The sequence below is a fragment of the Puma concolor genome, chromosome B4 (genome assembly GCF_028749965.1).
Source record: "Puma concolor isolate L17-30 chromosome B4, mPumCon1.1.hap2, whole genome shotgun sequence".
In the NCBI taxonomy this organism is placed as follows: domain Eukaryota; kingdom Metazoa; phylum Chordata; class Mammalia; order Carnivora; family Felidae; genus Puma; species Puma concolor.
The window spans coordinates 25,345,161-25,366,134 of record NC_141673.1 but is presented as its reverse complement, the minus strand read 5'-3'; the positions used below and the strand labels follow the sequence as shown (position 1 = coordinate 25,366,134).

The window sequence follows — 20,974 nt, the reverse complement described above, 5'->3', positions numbered from 1 at the left end:
GTGACAAAAAATTTATCATTTTAACCATTTTTAAAGTATACAATTCAGTGGTCTTTAGTATATCAAAATGTTGGGCAGTAATTACCATCGTCTAATTCCAGAGCATTTTCATCACACACCAAATAAACTTCATGCCCATTAAACAGTCACTCCCCATTTCTCCCTGACTCCTGGCAACCATTACTGTCCTTATGGATATGCCTATTCTGGACATTTCATACAAAAGGCATAATGCAATATGTGGTCTTTTGTGGTCTTGCTTCTTTCACTTAGCATCTTTTCAAGGTTCATTCATGCTGTAGCATCAGTACTTCATTCCTTTTTATGGTTGAATAATACTCCTTTTTAAAAAAATACATAGCTTTCTTTGTGTGTGTGTATTTACTTGTTTGTTTGCTTATTATGTTTAATGTTTTTATTTAAATTCTAGTTAGTTAACATATAGTGTAATATTAGTTTCAGGAGTAGAATTTAGTAATTTATCACTTGATCACCCATTTAGCCCATCCCCCTACCCACCTCCCCTCCAGCAACTCAATTTGTTCTCTATAGTTTAGAGTTTCTTGTATGGTTTGCCTCTCTTTTTCCTTTCTCCTATGTTCATCTGTTTTGTTTCTTAAATTCCACATATGAGTGAAATCGTAGTATTTGTCTTTCTCTGAATGACTTATTTAACTTGGCGTAATATACTCTAGCTCGAGCCACATCATTGCAAATGGTAAGATTTCATTCTTTTTTGGGGCTAAGTTATATTCCATTATATATCCATTCTTTATCCATTTATCAGTCTGAACATTTGGGCTCCTTCCATAATTTCACTATTTTTGATAAGGTAATATTCCATTGTACAGATAAACCACATTTTGTTTATTCATCAGTTGAAGAATATTGGGGTTGTTTCCACTTTTTGGCTATAATATAATGCTGCTATGAATATTCATGTCCACAGTTTTATGTAGATATATGTTTTCAGTTCACTTGGGTATACGCCGAGGAGCAGAATTCCTGGGTCATATGGTAACTCTATGTTAAACATTTTGAGGAACTGCCAGACTGTCTTCCACAGCAGCAGCAGCAGCAGCAGCAGCATTTTACATTCTCATCAGCCATGTATTAGTGTTCCAAATTTCTCTATATCCTAGTCAACATTTATTACTATCTATCTTTTTTATTATAGTCATCCTAGTGAGTGTGAAGTGGTATCTCATTGTGGTTTTGATTTGCATTTCCTTAGTGACTAAGGATGTTGAGCATCTTTTCATGTGCTAATTGTCCATTTGCATATCTTCCTAAGAGAAATGTGTATTCAAACCTTGCCAATTTTTAAGTTAGGTTATTTGTCTTTTTATTTTTGAGTCATAAGACCTATTCATATATTCTAGATATTAGACTCTTATCAGATATATATGATTTGTAAATATTTTCTCCCATTGTGTGGATTGTCTCTTCATTTTTTTTTCTTTTAGACATTAAAAATTTATTTGAAATCTTTCTGCTTGAAATATGGTTGTTTCTCATACAGTCATCTTTCCTTTTTTTTTTTTTTAAAGTTTTTATTTTAATTCCGGTATAGTTAACATATGGTGTCATTTTAGTTTCAGATGTATAATATAGTGATTCAACAATTGCATACATCACTTGGTGCTCTTCACGACGAGTGCACCCCTTAATTCCCATCACCTATTTCACCTGTTCCCCCCCTCTGGTAACCATCAGTTTGTTCTCTATGGTTAAGAATCTGTTTCTTGGTTTGTCTCTCTCTTTTCTCGTTGCTCATTTGTTTTGTTTCTTAAATTCCACATATGAGTGAAATCATATGGTATTTGTCTTTCTCTGATTGACTTATTTCACTTAGCATAATACATTCTAGCTCCATCCACATCGTTGCAAATGGCAAGATTTCATTCTTTTTTATGGCTGAATATTTCATTGTGTATATATATGCCACATCTTCTTTATCCATTCTTCTATCAGTGGACACTTGGACTGCTTCCAGATCTTGGCTATTGTAAATAATACTGCTATAAACATAGGGGTGCATGTATCTCTCTGAATTAGTGTTTTTATATTTTGGGGGGTAAATACCCAGTAGTGCCATTGCTGGATAGTAGGGTAGTTCTATTTTTAACTTTTTGAGGAACCTCCATACTGTTTTCCAGAGTGGCTGCACCAGTTTGCATTCCCACCAGCAGGGCCAGAGGGTTCCTTTTTCGCCACATCCTCACCAACACCTGTTGATCTTAACCATTGTGATAGGTATGCAGTGATATCTCAGTGTGATTTTGATTTGCATTTCCCTGATGATGAGTGATGTTGAGCATCTTTTCATGTGTTTATTTGCCATCTGTTTGTTTTCTTTGGAGAAATGTCTGTTAATATCTTTTGCCCATTTTCAAATTGGGTTATTTGTGTTTGGGGAGTTGAGTTGTATAAGTTCTTTATATATTTTGGATACTCATCCTTTATAGGATATGTCATTTGTAAATATCTTCTCCCATTCTGTAGATTGCCTTTTAGAGTTCTTGTTTCCTTCACTGTACATAAGCTTTTTATTTTGATGTATTCCTAATAGTTTGTTTTTGCATTTGTTTCCCTTGTCCCATGGGACCTATTTAGAAAAAAAGTTGCTACATTTGATGCCAGAGAAGTTACTGCTTGTGCTCTCTTCTAGGATTTTTATGGTTTCAGGTCTCACATTTAGGTCTTTAATCCATTTTGAATTTATTTTTATGTATGATGTAAGAAAGTGGTCCAGTTTCATTCTTTTCCATGTTACTGTCCAGTTTTCCTAACACCATTTATTGAAGAGACTCTCTTTCCCATTGTATATTGATTCCTCTTTTGTCAAAGATTAATTGACCATATAATTATGGGTTTATTTCTAGGTTTTTTATTCTGTTCTATTGATCTATGTGTCTGTTTTTGTGCCAGTACCATACTGTTTTGATTATTATAGCTTTGTAGGATAACTTGAAGTCTGGAATTGTGATGCCTCTGGTTTTGCTTTTCTTTTTCAAGATTGCTCTGGCTATTCAGGGTCTTTTGTGGTTCCATACAAATTTTTAGGATGATTTGTTGTAGTTCTGTGAAAATTAATTTGTTAATTTTCATGATTTGTTGTAGTTCTGTGAAAATTAATTCTGCATTAAATGTGTAGATTGCTTTGGGTAGCATAGACATTTTAACGTGTATTTGTTCTTCCAGTCCATGAGCCTGGAAGTCTTTCCATTTCTTTGTGTTGTCTTCAATTTCTTTTATCAGTGTTTTATCATTTTCAGGGTATAGTCTTTTCACCTCTTTGGTTAGGTTTATTCCTAAATATGTTATTATCTTTGGTATAATTGCAAATGGAATTGTTTTCCAAGTTTCTCTTTTGGCAGCTTTATTATTGGTGTGTAGAAAAGCAACAGATTTCTGTACATTGATTTTGAATACTATGACTTCACTGAATTCATTTATTGGTTCTAGCAGTTTTTTGGTGGAGTCTTCTGGGTTTTCTATATAAAGTATCATGTCATCTACAAATAGTGAAAGTTTGACGTCTTCTTTCCAATTTGTTGTCTGATTGCTGTGGCTATGATTTCAGGTACTATGTTGAGTAAAAGTGGTGAGAGTGGACATCCTTGTCATGTTCCTGACCTTACAGGAAAAGCTCTCAGTTTTTCCCTATGAAGGACGATGTTAGCTGTGGGTTTTCATATATGGCCTTTATTATGTTGAGATATGTCCCTCTAAACCTACTTTATTGAGGGGTTTTATCATGAATAGATATTGTACTTTGTCAAATGCTTTTTCTGCATCCACTGAAATGATCATATGTTTCTTATCCTTTCTCTTACTGATGTGATGTATCACGTTGATTGATTTGTGAATATTGAACCACCCTTGAAACCCAGGAATAAATCCCACTTGATCATGGTGAATGACTTTTTAAAATGTATTGTTGGATTCAGTTTGCTAGTATTTTGTTGAAGATTTTTGCATCTATATTCATCAGGGATGTTGGCCTGTATCTCCTTCTCTCTCTCTCTCTCTCTCTCTCTCTCTCTCTGGTATCTTTATGGTAATGCTTGTCTCATAAATGAATTTGAAAGTTTTTCTTCTTTTTCTATTTTCTGGACTAGTTTGAGAAGAATAGGTATTAATTCTTCTTTAAATGTTTGGTAGAATTTGCCTATGAAGACATCTGGTCTTGGATTTTCATATGTTGGGACTTTTTTTTTTTATCACTGATTCAATTTCTTTGCTGGTAATCAGTCTCTTCAAATTTTCTATTTCTTTTTGTTTCAGTTTTGGTAGGTTACATGTTTCTAGGAATTTATCCATTTCTTCTAGATTGTCCAATTTCTTGGCATATAGTTTTTCATATTTTCTTATAATTGTTTGTACTTCTGTGGTGTTGATTGTTATTTCTCCTCTCTCACTTGTAATTTTATTTATTTGGGTCCTTTCCTTTTTTCTCTTTAAAAAAAATTTTTTTTAATGTTTATTTTTGAGAGAGAGAGAGAGCACGAGCAGAGGAGGGGCAGAGGGAGAGGGAGACACAGAAATCTGAAGCAGGCTCCAGGCTCTGAGCTGTAAGCACACAGCCCAACATGGGACTTGAACTCATGAACCATGACATCATGACCTGAGCCAAAGTCGGACACTTAACTGACTGAGCCACCCAGGTGCCCCGCTCTCTCTTTTTCTTGATAGGTCTTATCAATTTATTGACTTTTTCCAAAGAACCAGCTCCTGGTTTCATTGATCTATTCTATTGTCCATTGTTTTCCTGGTTTCTGTATCATTTATTTCTGCTCTAATGGTAATTATTTCATTCCTTTTGCTCGTTTCAGGTTTTGTTTGTTCTTCTTTTTCTAGCTCCTTTAGGTGTAAGGTCAGATTGTTTATTTGATATTTTCTTATTTCTTGAGGTAGGCCTGTATTGCTATAAACTTCCCTCTTAGAACCACTTTTGACGCATCCCAAGTTTTGAACCATCCAGTTTTCATTTTTGTTTGGTTCCATGTATTTTTTATTTCTTCTATTTCCTGGTTGACCCTTCCATTGTTTAGTGGCATGTTATGTAACCTCCATGTATTTGTGGACTTCCTAGATATTTTCTTATGGTTGACTTCTAATTTTTAGTGCTGTGGTCAGAAAAAGTGCATGTTATGACTTCGATTTTCTTGTATTTGTTGAGGTTTGTTTTGTGGCAAAATATATGATCCATTCTGGAGAATTCTCCATGTGCACTTCAAAAGAATGTGTATTCTGCTGCTGTAGAATGCTGTAGAATATTCTGAATATCTCTTAATCCGTCTGGTCCAATATGTCATACAAAGCCATTGTTTCCTTATTGATTTTCTGTTTAGATGATCTGTCCATTGATATAAGTGGGTGTTAAAGTCCCATTCTATTGGGGCACCTGGATGGCTCAGTTGGTTAAGTGTCTGACTTTGGCTCAGGTCATGATCTCATGGTTCACGAGCTCGAGCCCCACATCAGGCTCTGCGCTGACAGCATGGAACCTGGAGCTCACTTTGAGTTCCGTGCCTCCCTCTTTCTCTGCCCCTCCCCCACTCACACTCTGTCTCTGTATCTCAAAAATAAACATTAAAAATTAAAAAATTTAAAAAATAAAAATAAATAAATAAATAAATAAAGTCCCCTACTATTGTATTATTACCGGTTAGGTCCTTTATGTTTGTTAGTAACTGTTTTAGGCATTTGATGCCTCCATGTTGGGTGGAGGCCAACTGTTATATCTTCTTGTATTGTCTTGTCTTGTATTGTATTGTCTTCTATATCTTCTTGTATTGTCCCTTTTATATTATATAGTGTCCTTTTTTGTTAATAGTCTTTGTTTTAAAGTCTATTTTGTCTGATATAAGTATTGTTACTCCACCTTTCTTTTGACATCCATTTGCAAGATAAATGTTTTTATATCCCCTCATTTTCAATCTGCAGGTATCTTAGGTCTAAAATGAGTCTCTTGTAGGCTGTATGTAGATGGTTCCTTTTTTTAAAAAAAAAAATACATTCTGTCACCTTGGCTTTGATTGGAGCATTTAGTCCATTTACATTCAAAGTAATTATTGATAACTATGTATTTATTGCCATTTTATTACTTGTTTTGTGGTCACTTCTGAAGATTTTCTCTGATTCTTTCTTGTCTTTCTCTCTTTCATGGTTTGCTGGTTTTCTTTAGTCATATATTTGGATTTCTTTTCCTTTATTTATTTGCATTTGTATTAGTGGTTTTTATTGTGGTTATCATTAGGTTTGTATACAATATCTTTTGCATATAGCAGTCTATATTAAGTTGGTGGTCATTTAATTTTGAATCCATTCTTCACTCCTCTCCTCATTTTTAGGTATATTTTATTATATTTTACATCCTTTTATTTTGTGAGTTCCTTGACTGATTTTTTTAGAAATATTTATTCTTATTCCTTATGTGTTTCCTACCCTCATACTGTCACTTTTGATCTTTCCTTTCCACTCACAGAGTCCCCTTTAATATTTTTTGCTGGGTTGGTTTAGTGGTCATAAACTCCTTTAGGTTTTTTTGTTTTTGTTTTTGTTTTGTCTAGGAAACTCTTTATTTCTCCTTCTATTCTGAATGATAGCCTTGATGGATACTGTATTCTTGGCTGTAAATTTTTTCCATTCAGCACTTTGAATATATCATGCCAGTCTCTTCTGGCTTGGAAAGCTTCAGCTGAAAAATCCACTGATAGCCTTTTGGGGTTTCCCTTGTATGTTACTGTCTTCTTTGGTCTTGCTGCTTTAAAGATTTTTTTCTTTATCACTATGTTTTGCTATTTTAATTACAATACACCTTGGTATGGATCTGCCTTTGTTGATTTTGCTGAGGGTTCCCCATGCCTCCTGAATCTGGATTTCTGTTTCCTTCCCCAGACTAGGGAAGTTTTCAGTTACTATTTCTTCAAAAAAATTTTTTGCCCTCTTTTCTCTCTCTTCTTCTGGGACTCCTATAATACAAACGTTATTACATTTGATGGAGTCACTGAGTTCTTTAAGTATATTCTCATTTTGCATAATTCTTTTTGCTCTCTTTTGTTCAGCTTGATTACTTTCCCTTACTTTGTCTTCTAGGTCATTAATTCGTTTTTCTGCTTCTTCTAGCCTACTGTTCATTCCATCAAATGTTTCTGACTGTCTATTGAGCTCTTTATTTTATTTATTTTTTTTTAATTTTTTTAAACGTTTATTTATTTTTGAGACAGAGAGAGACAGAGCATGAATGGGGGAGGGTCAGAGAGAGGGAGACACAGAATCCGAAACAGGCTCCAGGCTCTGAGCGGTCAGCACAGAGCCCGACGCAGGGCTCGAACTCACGGAGTGAGATCGTGACCTGAGCCGAAGTCGGCCGCTTAACCGACTGAGCCACCCAGGCGCCCCTGAGCTCTTTATTTATACTATGTTATTCCTCATCTCTGTGTTAAGAGTCTCACTGGTGTTTTCCACTCTTTTCTCAAGTTCAGTGAGTATCTTTATGGTCATTACTTTAAATTCTGTATAAGGCATGTTACTTATATCTGTTTCACTTAGATCTCTGGCCATGGCCTTTTCCTATTCTTGCATTTGAGACAAATTCCTTTGTTTTCTTATTTTGTCTGAGTCTCTGTGCCTGCTTCTCTGTGTTAGAAAAGCCAGCTATGTCGCCTCTTCTTGACCTTATGAAGAAGAGGTTTTGTAGTGCCCTGTTCCCCAGGTCTGTCACTTCAGGGAGTATCTCCGATGTGTGCTCTGCTGTTGTGTTCTGGCCACTTTATCCTTCAGGCCAGTTGTCTGCAGAGTCTCTCTTTGCCTGTTGTGGTCAGTGTTTGATCCCTGGCCTGAATGTGGTGGATTTTAACTAGATGTGCTCTGGTCTGCTTGTGAAATGAGATCTATTGCCACTGCTGCAGGAACCTGCAAAATTCCCAGATCTTGAGACAGTGTGGGTGGGAGTTTGGTCTGGTCTGGGGGAGAGAGCCTGTTGCACTGGTACTAAGGCAAGTATGACTTGGAAGGGCAGTTCCACCAGAACACTGTGGGGCAGGGCTGGATGTAAGCAAGTTAGGTAGTGACTACTGTACTGGTTCTCACAAATGGCCCTGTGCTTGTACTGCAGGGTGGGGGAGAAATGGCACCTGCCAGTTCCTTTGTTCCTGGAAGGGTGTCTTTGTGAACATTGCCCCTTGCTGGGAGATGAGTAAATAACCTGCCCACTGTGTGCCTAAGGGGTTCTTTAGATCGCTGTTTCCATGCTGTATGTCCAAGGGCTGTTTGCTCTGTCTTCTCTCCAAGAGCAGCCCCAATGCCCTAGGGGCTTTCCCTGAGCCAAGCCTACTGACCTTTAAAACTCCAGGCTTTAAGCCCTGCTGGTTGCAAGAACTCATGAAATTCAGTCCCTCTCATTTTTCAAGCAAATTACTGTGAGGCTTCTTCTTCCCTGTTCACTCCCCTGTCCATCTCTTACCCTTCTCCATGACCATGGCTCCCTCCCCACTGCAGTGGCCATGATCTCTTTCTCTCCTGAACCAAGTCTCCATACTTCCTACTTTCTTCATTATTGCCTCTTCTCTACCTTTAATTATGGAGTTTGTTCTGCCAGTCTTTGGGTCAATCTCTGGGGTATTTAGGATAATTTGATAATTACCTAGTTGTATTCGTGGGACTAGGTGAACCTAGGGTCCTTCTAATTGGCCACCATCTTGCCCTCTCTGTCTTTTCACTTTTAAGTGAATCTCCAAACCCAGTGTGAAGCTTGAACTTATAACTCAAGGATCAAAAGTTGCATGCTCTACCAACTGAGCTAGCCAGGAACCCCAATAGCATCTTTTGATGCACAAAAATTTTTACTTTTGATGAAGTCCAATTTATTTATTTTTTCTTTTGTTGTTCTGTGCTTTTGGTGTCAAATCTAAGAAACCATTTCCTAATCCAAGGTCACAGAGACTTACATTTGTTTCCCTCTAAGAGTTTTATAATTTTAGGTTTACATTTAAGTCTTTGATACCTTATAAGTTAATTTTTGTATGTGGTGTAAGAAAGGGGTCCAAATTCTTTTGCATGTGGTTATTCTCTTGTCCCTGTACCATTTATTGAAAAGACTCTTTCCATTGAATAATCTGGACATCTTTGTTAAAAATCAATTTACCACAGATGTATGGATTTATTTCTGGAGTCTTTATCTTATCAATTTTTGTGTCTATCTTTATGCCAGTACCATACTGTTTTGTTATTATTGTAGCTTTGTGGTAAGTTTTGAAATTGGAAAGTGTGAGCCCTCCAACTTCATTGTTCTTCAAAATTGTTTTGACTATTTAAGGTCCCTTTCCTTTCAGATTGTCCATTTCTGCAAAGAAGGCATTTAGAATTTTGATGGGGTTTCATTGAACCTGTATATTGATTTGGGGACTATTTCCATCTTAGCAATATTAAACCTTCCTATCCATGAACACAGGATGATTTTCCTTTTATTTAGATCTTTAATTTCTTTCAAGAATATTTCAGAGTTTTCAGTGTACAGGTCTTACATTTACTTGGTTAAATTTATGCCAAAGTATTTTATTCTTTTTTTGATGCTATTGTAAACAGAATTGTTTTCTTAATTTTATTTTTGGATTATTCATCACTAGTGTATAGAAACACAACTGGCTTTTATGTATTCTTTTATATCCAACTTTGCTGAACTTGTTTATGAGCTCTAACAGTTGTTTTGGCTGTTGCTGTTGTTATTTTTTTTTTCTTTTTGTGGATTCTTAGGGGTTTTCTACATATAAGATCATGTCATCTGTGAACATACATAGTTTTACTTCTTCCTTCCAATCTGGATGCCTTTTATTTCTTTTCCTTTTATTTTTTCTTTCTTTCTTTTCTTTTTTTTTTTTTTTTTTCCTAATTGCCCTGGCTAGAACTTCTAGTACAATAATAAGTAGAAGTTATGAGAACAGGCATCCTTGCCTTATTCCCGATCTTTGTAGGGAAAGCATTCAGTCTTTCACCTTTAAGTATGATGTTAACTGGGATTATCATAGATGCATTTATTCATGTTGAGTAAGTTCATTTCTATATATACTTTGTCGATTTTTTTTCCCTTTTTAGTCAAGAAAGAATGTTGAATTTTGTCAGAATCCATTGAGATGAGCATGTGGTTTTTATCCACTGTTTTATTATTATGGTGTATTATATTGGTTGATTTTCTGATATTAAACTAATCCTGAATCTTAAAATATATAGTCATCTATATTTTTACTGCAATAAAATATTATAGCCAAGAATATGCTGCTCTTCTCTTTCCTTACTAGGGAAGTATAACTGCTCCTTCTAATACTTACAGTCACAGCTAGGTTAACAATGTCTAGACAAAAATATTTTAAGATTTTATTTTGATTAAAAAGCAAAATTAAACTTTCATAGTATAAAGGTGTTGGAGGATTTGAAAAGCAATCTTTCTGAATATCTAGTATAATAAATTAAGTGTTAATATTGTACTATTTATTATGTTGGGGGACAGCTGATATGTCACGGCAGTTTGTCTCTTAATATTTATAAATTTTATTATTCTGTTCTTCAAGTCATACAATTTATGCAAAATGGCATAAAAGTTGTTGAAATCTTAAAAAAAAAAACTGTTTTAAGATACCTTCATGCTATAGAAGCTCTTTGGTCTCTGAGCATTCCATTAAAGCAGGTATTACTGTGTTAGACTGATATAATTAATTCCTAAAAGTTGAACATTTTAAACTTTATAATTACCTATTATTTAATATCTAAACCACTGTGAGCAGGATCTTGCTTTCCATATATTGAATGATAACAGTTTAATTTTCTGGCAAAGCCATCTCAATCCCATTGTAATCTGAAGACCAGATTACAGATGGATTCACAGATCTTTTGTGACTTCAGGTCTTTTAGTAACAAAATGTAGCAGGTTAACTTAGTGGCATAGGTTAGTTACTTTGTAAATGGTTTTTTTGGTTGCTATATTATTTATAAACCAATGTTTTATGATTGGATAATTAAAGTTTTTTATATTAAGAAAAAAGGAAATTAAGATTGGAATGACATTTTAAAAATTAAAATTTAATATAGATGATATAACTGTGAATTTCTATTACAATTTTTTTCTGTATAACCAAGAAAATCATGTTAAAAATGTCCCAAAGCATTTTATGTCATCTATATTCTGAAAAGATTTTAAGAAAAACAATGGCAATATTGGAAATGGTCTCACTATGTGCTTTTTTGCCTCAATTTTAAGAAATAAATAATTAAAAAGAAATACTGAAGATAATTTAGTTATTCTCTGAGAAAATGTGAGTCTGGATCAAAGATACAGTAATCCATCTGACACTCCTATATTTGTATGATTATGTTTATTACAAAGCTTGTTTGACAGGATTTCCTTTTCTCTAGATGATCTTAAAAGTCTTTATCTTATTGCCTTAATAAGACCACAATAATTATCAGTGAAAACAATAAGCACCTTAATATAGATGAAACTCTACTGAAGAGTTCTGAGATTTTTTTCCTTAGCATTATGAGGATAAATGTGACATAAAGAGAATAAATTTTGGAATTAGATACATGGGGTTCCTAATCACTGCTCTCAATAATTTTGGACAAATTCCTTAAAGCAAGACCTAATTTCCTACCTATAAAATAAGGTAATAATAACAGCTCCATGTATTTGTTCGAGGATTTAAAGAAAAAATGTGTGTAGAAATGTGACACAATCAAGAACAGTCGTTACTGTTAATATTATTGACATTATTAACTGAAATGAATCTCTTAACTTTAAAATGCCATTGATTAATTAATTCATTTAGCAATTCAGGACTTTTTGAACTTATGTTAGACATTGTGAATGTTCCGGTATGTGCCATTAAAGAAGAAAGTAGCTTAGCAGATAGGGAAAGTTGGATATGTAAGAAAATAATTACAATACGGTGAAGTAAGTATTTTAATTAGGAGTAGTACAGGGGAGGGACGCCTGGATGGCTCAGTCAGTTGAGCATACTCAACTTCAGCTCGGGTCACAATCTCACGGTATCTGACTTTGGTTCAGGTCATGATCTCACGGTTCGTGAGTTCAAACCCGGTGTCGGACTCTGTGCTGACAGCTCAGAGCCTGGAGCTTGCTTCAGGTGCTGTGTCTCCCTCTTCTCTGCCCTCCCCCACTCACACTCTGTCTTTCCCTCTCTCTCAAAAATAAATAAATGTAAAAAAAAAAAATAAAAGAGTAGTACAGGGGACTGTGAGAGGCCTGAAGAATGATTTGAGTTTTGTTTTCAAGGCCGCTAATGACCTAATTGCTTGATAGCATAAGCTATAATTCCTCATCTTTTATGTTAGTGAAATTGGGTGGCACAGTTTGGAGCACATTCCTCTTCAGTGCTCCTATGCCTGTGTAATCTCACAGAGTTAAGTGCCCACCCCCCCTTTTTTTACACATGAGAATTGAATTAAATGGCAAATAAGAATTAAAAGATAAATATGTTATAACTACAATATTTAACCTCTTTTCAGAATACTATGCTATGGAAATACTATGATTCCACCTTCTCTTTAATTTTAATACCTACCAGAGCCTTATCTGGGAAACAAAGAAACCTCTACCCTTCAGGAATTCTGAGAGCTGACTGAGCCAGCCAAATTACATGCCTGGTAGTGGTGCCCTTAGAAATGCAAAAATAAAAGGCAAAGGACGTCTGATCAGTGTTTACTCTTACAAACTTCATAACTGTTTGTATTATATATAAAATATTTAATAGTGGAACAAATGCAATCATTTTCCCATTTCTAATATGTGAACTCCTTTAAAGCTAAAAATATATTTTAGTTTTTGAAACCATAATTTTCTCTGTTTTTAATTTCTATCTAAAAAGCTAAAGTGCTAAAGAGGTATCAGAATTCCATATGGCTAAAAAAAATCTTATTATGAGTTAATAAATACTACAGTCCTTTCATATCCCCACACATGTAATATTTTATTCCATTAACATATTTACATTGCTAAGATATAACACAATTGTAGTTTCAATTATAGCTTTAAGGCTTTTAATGCCAAAATTAGAAGACCTTGTTTTCCTCACTATTTGAAATAGCTATGAATTTTCTGTCTTGTGGAATCATTAGGACACTGTGTGTGTGTGTGTGTATGTGTGTGTGTGTGTTTGTATTTTAACTTTGTGTGTCTGGTGACTAAAAATTCTTGTAAGAGGGAATAAGGACTTAAATTACAGCTTATCTTCTACTGAATGTAATTGTTTTAGGACAAATTGAAGTACATTTCCAGCTCTTACAGAATTGGCAAGACGCAAATGAAATACCACAGAGATATGAGTTCTGGGGTTGTGAACCAGAAGTGAGATATCTATCTGTAACCTCAGCTTTTCTCTTTCCATGTAGCTCCCCCCCACCACCACCACCTCCTCATTATATTAGCAGTGAAACGGCACGACTAGGCCTTGCAGACCCAGAGATCTCCCAGATATCTGCAGAATGGATCCAAAAATGCTACACTGAAAAAGAAATATTTATAAGAAAAATTTTCAAAGTGAGATATACCTTGAATATCTGACAAGTACTTACAGTAGGAAAAATGTCAAATTTAAGTTGTTTCTTCCCAAATTTCTACTAGTTGCTCAAACTTGTTAAAGAAACTTATTTTTGTATCTGAAAAATGCTCCAATTTTGACATAAATATAGATGTTTCACTTTCTGCAAAGCATGTTCATGAAAAGTTGAATCGTATATATATTATATTTTGGAGAACCAATTTCACGTTTCTATTGACTTTATATTTTACTTTCAGAAATGTCAGCTCTGACACCAACAATTTAGTTTTCAGTTGTTTTTTCATTTAACCTTTCTGTGAAATAGTCAAAGACCTGCAAATAAATATTTAAACATTCCGGGAAAACCTTTGAAAGGAACCCCATAGGTAATTCTTTCATGAGTGCAAAAATCGTTTTGTAATGAATGAAGTCTTCTGGTTTCCTGATCTTCAAATAAAAAGAATATACTTAGGCCACTTTTGCCACTAAGAGAAAAAGTATATCTTGCTGTCTTAAGCGAAAATAAAGCTAGATTACTTGGGAAGTTTTACAATCAAAACACTAACAATTTCCAGCCATGAACATATTTTACTAGCTTGTCCTTCTACTAGAAAACACAAGGTAGTAAATGAAGTATAATCAACATTCTGTACACCTTCTATGGTATCTGTAGTTACTCATTGCCAAGGGACTAATGACAAAGCTATAACATAGTAACACTCAGGAACATTAAAATAAGAAGGTCAAGACCTTGAAATGGATTAAGGATAATCTCACACTAACTGTATCAAATTGGCAGGCTTCATAATAAGTTTGTTAATATTTGGAACACAACACTGTGCACCATTTTGGTGATAGGATTACCCTTTCCTCCAGATCCTAATGTGACAAATGAAATGATTGGATTGCTGCTGCCTTCATTACTGTTTTCAAGCCCTTGTTCTTTTCTTTAATTCCTTGAAGAGTTAAGAGGTTTCTAATTATTATTTTTGGCTTATTCCACAGCACATTTAAAATTTTTTTGAAGATGAAAAATGTAGTCTTAAACCTGTTCTGACAATATAAAACTTGATATATGAGATGTGCAAACATAAATATATAATGTATTCAGATTCAGATGAGAAAAATGTTTGTAATGAAACTATATGAGTAATTCTAACACTTGCCTTACAGAGTTAGGTAGCTAAGTGACATTTTCCTCAAACCCCACTATATGGTTCTACATATGGTTTCAATGTTTACTCTTAGTTTTAGAATACACCAGTTAAAATATTGATAACTCTTTTATAATGAGTTTCTGATTACAAAGGAAAAATCCACCTTAACAAGTATAGAGCAAGGTATTTAAACAATTCTTCACAGTATTCTAAGGCTTCTGTGGTATCCAATGAATGATATGTTACTAAAACAATGAAATGTTCCATGTTCCTTATTACCATCCATCATCCAACAGCTGTAAAATCACCAGCTGCTAGGAAAAAGAGAACTACATCAGTCCTTTCCAGCTGCAAAGAGAAAAAGCTTAAGATCTCCTTTTTGCATAATGTCTGGGATCCAAGCAGACTGGAGTCAAAGTTTCCTTGTCACAAACACCCAACCTTGTGAACATGTCAAACAGCACATAAGCTACGATTTATTTTTGTTGTTACGGGGAAGAAGTGTATGTGGGAGAAGAAGTAGAAGTGGCTGGGGTAATACAATATAGTAATAGCAATGTCAGTAGTGGCTACTATATGCCAGGCACAGGCTATCATAATTTTAAAACTCACAATAACTATATAAGGTAGATCTTATTTTCTTGGGAAACTGAGGTTCAGTGAGACTGAGTAACTTAGCAAATGGTGTGGTGAATCAAATCCAGATCTGACTCCAAAGCTAGGGTCTTAATTACTTCACTGTTCTGCCTTCCAGTAAAATGAACAGATGAGAAAAATCTGAACTGGTAAAGAATAAATGGAATGTATTTGAGAATGTATCTGGGAAGAAGGGGAAGCATGAAGGTGGTAGTAAAAGACATAGGAAGAGTGTTTCAAAGTAAATGAGGGTGCCAACTTGCACTTTGTGCCTTTTTCTGCTCCCCTCTCTCACAGGGAGAAAATGACCCTAACATCTTAGATAACTTGAGAAACAGATTAAGTATCATTTCCATTAACTTCCTTAATTGTCATTGGCCATCAAAAATGCTAGCGCATAAAATCAGACTTCATTAATTAATTACTCATCCTGACAACAATATGAGCTGTAGATGAATGGGCACAGTCTATTAAGCAGCAGCTCTCAAACTTTAGCAAGCACTGAAATCACCTAGGCCCCATCTCTAGAGTTTCTGATTGAGAACTGATAATTCTAACAAGTTCCCAGGTAATGCTCCCAGTGCCACTGGTTCAGGACCACCAACTATAAGAAAAACTGTGCTAAACAATGTTATATTTATACACACATACCTATGACAAACTGACTAGTAAAAGAATAATGTTTTTCAAGAGGCTACCTTCCATTGTACAGGCACAATTTATGAATCCAGTTATTTATACCTGCATATGTAAAATGAATAGTGTTCATACAAATGTGGGAGGACAACTGGCCTTATGGCCATGTTATTAATTAATTACACAAAAGAGTATGCTTTTAATGTGCAATTTGCTCACCTAAGCAGTTATGGAAATAAGAATATCACATTTAAAAGAGGCAATCATTCCCAAATTTAATACCAACTCTTTATAATCCAGAAAAAAATACATAAAAATAAAATGCACTTGGGGCGCCTGGGTGGCGCAGTCGGTTAAGCGTCCGACTTCAGCCAGGTCACGATCTCGCGGTCCGTGAGTTCGAGCCCCGCGTCAGGCTCTGGGCCGGTGGCTCGGAGCCTGGAGCCTGTTTCCAATTCTGTGTCTCCCTCTCTCTCTGCCCCTCGCCTGTTCATGCTCTGTCTCTCTCTGTCCCAAAAATAAATAAACGTTGAAAAAAAAATTTTTAAAAAATAAAAAATAAAAAAAATAAATAAAATGCACTTAAGCTTAGGGATGGGAAAAATCTGAAACTAGAACTATTCCTATTTCCAATCATAAGCGTCTGCTGGTCCAATTGCTTATGGCTTAAAAAACAAAAATAACTTTTTTTAAGCAAGTAGAGACAAGGATTTTCATAGAACTGGATCCTGGAAGCCAACATACCATTGGCCACTTAGCCTGTTTCTTCTCCCTTACCCTGCCCTGGCTCTAAGTTTGACTTGATCTTGCCTGGTTTTGGCACATGCTGTAGTTACAGTACTAGGGGCTACCACCACTGCTGCTGAAATTGATATGAAAATTGGGAAGCAGCATGGCACAAAACCAGTATTATTTTTTTTTAAGTAGGTTTCATGTCCAGTATAGAGCCCAATGCAGGGCTTGAATTCATGACTCTGAGATCAAGACCTGAGCTGAGATCAAAGGTCAGACACCTAACCAACTGAGCCACCTAGGCGCCCCCAAACTAGTATTATTTTAAAAGGAAGTTGCTTCCAATTTCAGAGTGACCTGAGATTAGTAAGGAAGTGAAGTTTCAATCCCCTAAGGTCTTCTAGGATGGAGACTTCTCATTCCAACATCCTTTTAAAATGAAAAACACTTACTAAATAACCCCCTTTACTTGGTTATCCAGATCCTTTCTATAGGCTACCAGTTTTCTTTTTGGGGATGGGAAAGGTCATCCTACAGTAACTTTATTATGACAGAGAACCCAGGCTGCAATAAGTCTACATGATTAGAACAGATGGTTGTTATCTTTCCAAAGGGTGAAGCCTGAGCCCAGCTGGCAGCACACAAGGTTAAAACCAAGGTCCAGAATATCCTCTTTCCTAGTATTACCCTGCATTACCCAACTCATGATGTGAGATGCAAGACTGTACAACCACACTGAACAGAAGTATGAGGTCCCACCGTGCAGAGGCAAAACCCAGTGGAAGAAAATTGAACATTCAATCATCGAAAACGATGCGGTGGGGCGCCTGGGTGGCGCAGTCGGTTAAGCGTCCGACTTCAGCCAGGTCACGATCTCGCGGTCCGGGAGTTCGAGCCCCGCGTCGGGCTCTGGGCTGATGGCTCAGAGCCTGGAGCCTGTTTCCGATTCTGTGTCTCCCTCTCTCTCTGCCCCTCCCCCGTTCATGCTCTGTCTCTCTCTGTCCCAAAAATAAATAAACGTTGAAAAAAAAATTTTTTTTTAAAAAAAGAAAAGGATGCTGAAATAAAGTGCAGTTGCCTACTCTTCCACTATTCATTGCTGAGAAAGACGAGGGTATGGGATGAATAGCAAATTATGTCCTTTACTCTTCAAATAAATAGATCCTGAGAAAATGGGGTTGATGGCCAATCAGGCAGTAGAACAGGATGAAAATCTAGGCTAGTTAGAGATCTTTGTGCCGTAGGCAAAGAACAGCAGGGATAAGGGAAAAGAGAGGAACATTAAAATGCCTGGAAACATTAAAAAGGGAGAAACTTCTTTCTCTTTTCTTAAACAAGATAGGAAACAGCATTTTTAATTTTCCTTGCTGCAGTGGCAGTAGATTCTGGTTTTCATAAAACACGATTTCAGTAACATGGTCTATTGATAAGATTGCTCAGTCACGGGAAGATAAACAGGCTGACCATTAATGTTAGGACTAGGTCTTCTCACAAAGCCTTTAACAAGGGCTATGTCTCAACGCTGGGTCCACAGAGGAACTCTTAACACTATAAGGTGCTTCAGTTAAAGCTTCTGCGATATTACAATGGCATGATTGATGGTTTTCTTTTAAGAATGTGACTCTCTTATACATGTAAACTACTTTAGAAAAGTTATAGATAAAAAGCTGAGGGAGAGTTTGGTTTCAAGCCACACAGTTCCAGACACCAGCCACAGATGCCCCTGTCCTGTTTAACTACATGTTATTTTCTGAGCAACATTCATTCACTGAGTGGTTGAAAGAAATGATCTGCCAGTCACCTCCACCCTCCCTCATCCTGTGAATCTCACAAATACAGAGGCTGAAGACAGGACAGTTGACTCTGTTCCCCCTCATCAGGAAAATCATTTGGTGACTGAGTGGATGTCATGAGCAAGATAGCCCAGTTGTCCAAGATGATCCTTGCTACAAAGATGAGGCTGACTCATGTAGATGAGAACTCCTTGGTCAGCTGCTCCACCTGTTTGGGCTTTAGCCCTGTGAAACAAAATATGCCAGTCTGGTCAGCGATGTGCTGCCCATTGTGGGAGAAGTCCTCCTTCTTGAGGTTGGAGACCAGCCGAATCTGCATGCTAATGATGCAGCTGGCCATGACTTGCGCTTCTTAACAACCATTGTTTTTGAAAATCTAGATGGTCAGAGTGGTCGAGGCAACTCGGGCTCCATTGAGAGGAGGGTTGGAATACACGGGATGGATCAGTGTCTTCATCTGTGATTCCACCCCTCTGACTTCATCAGCATCTTTACAGACCACAGTGAAGTCTCCCACACACTTACCATATAAGCCCATGTTCTTGGTATAGGATTGGCAGAAACAAACATTAATGCCCTCTTCAGTGAAGTGGTGTACAGCCTAGGCATCCTTGGTACCATCACTACTGGCAAAGTCTTGGTAGGCCATGTCAAAGAACGTAGAGAGATTCTTTTTGTCACTGTTGTTGCTATTTCCTTCTATTTCTCAGAATGAGGGTCCACTTCCACAGGATTGTGGGCATAGGTGTGCAGAAGAACACTTTGCTGTGGCATTTTTGAAATGTCCTCCATAGTGCTTGTGAAGTCAAAGCCACAAGACTGGGGGGGGGGGTCATAGTATTGTTAACCTTGCAGCTGCATGTCAGTATGTCTGATGGTTTGGGTGGAAGAGACATCTTGGCTGATCTTAAAAAAATCTATGCAAAAAACCAGTTTGATACCCAGGGCCTTAATTCCAGAAATGGTCTGCACAGTGATATACTGGCCAATTTTCAACTCTTTGCTGTCCTCCACCGGGGTCTGTCCTATAGATGTCTTGCAAAATTCAGCCAGTCCTGCAATGGGCAGATATTCTTTGTCCATATTTTTTACATCAGTCTGGGCCTCTGCCTTCCAGATGCTAGGGAGGACATAAGGCTCTCCTATACTGGTAGACACCTCCTACCAGATTCTTTCTGCTACTGGTGTCTCTCTTACAGTATTTTGTGACTCTCGGGATGGGATCTGGAGGCCCCATCTCCACATGGGCCCACCAGGAGCTGACTCTTGCAGAGACCAGGTGGTGAGGCTGAGGTGGAAGACTGGTGATTTTGGAGAGGATGCTGTCAGAGTGCAGCAGTACCAGGTGGCAACAAGAGGTTCAGTGGGTAGTGGCAGAATGGAGTGGAGGGCCAGTGGTGCAAACATGGGGCTCAGGCTCATTGCCTGACAGTTTTCTTGCTGGCAGAAGACTGTATAGAATAGTTATATTTTGAGACTTTTATAGAAGTTTCTCATAACTCTGTATTTATCTCTTTTCAAGTTTAGCAAAGTTAATAGAATTCCCTCTCCCTTTTTTTAAGTCAGAAAGCCATTTTTTAATTTCTAAAGCTCTAGCATATATTTCTAGGTTTTGCCCATGGTCACCTGCCACACCTGTACCAGGTTGTCTGGGTAGCCAGCAAACAGTCTGGCTATCAGAAGACCAGGTTGGAGAGGTACACTGGGGTGGCTCTGCCTTGCTGCTAATACTGATAACTTCTTGTTTCGGCTAATCTACAATGATCTTGACCTTAAAGTTCCAGATCTTAATGCTGTGGCGTGTGGCAACACAGAGCCACAGTGGTGGGGGCTGAATCACAGGGTATTGATGACATCCTTGCCATCTAGTGCATGAAGGTACTTGCCTTCGTTGAGGACCCACAGCATGACCTGGCCATCTCTGCCTCCAGAAGCACAGAGGAATCCATCCGGAGAGACAGTCACCACATTCAGGTAGCCTGTGTGGCCAGTGTGGTTGGTCTTCAGCTTGTAGTTTTCCAGATTTTATCCCTTGACCAGCTTGTGGCTTATGAACAAAAGAAATTTACTTCTCACAGTTCTGGAGACTGGAAGTCTAAGATCAGGGTGCCAGCATAGTCGGGTTCTCATAAAGACCCTCTTCCAGGTTACAGACTGCTGACTGCTCACTGTATCCTCACGTGGCAGAAAGAGAGCTAGCTAGCTCTCTCAGCTCTTAAGGCCACTAATCCCATTCATGAGGGCTCTACTCTCATGACCTACTTACCTCCCAAAGGCCCCACCTCCACATACCATCACACTGTGATTAGGTTTTCAACATATGAATTTTGGAGGGACACAAACATTCAGTCCATTGCAGCCTGCATGCTCTCCTTTCACTAATTCACTTAGTGGCAGAAATTTATTGGTGCCCTACTTCACATAAACTTTCTAGTTACAGTCTAGTAGATTGACATGTGTC

The 20,974-nt window shown here is 37.0% G+C and overlaps 1 protein-coding gene and 1 pseudogene across 2 annotated transcripts in view; both read right to left on the bottom strand.

Moving 5' to 3' along the window:
- NTN4 (netrin 4) overlaps positions 1-20,974 on the bottom strand; it is a 126,653-nt gene that overhangs the window by 57,326 nt on the left and 48,353 nt on the right. The window lies entirely within an intron of this gene.
- On the bottom strand, positions 18,338-19,873 carry LOC112863712 (aspartate aminotransferase, mitochondrial pseudogene; annotated as a pseudogene).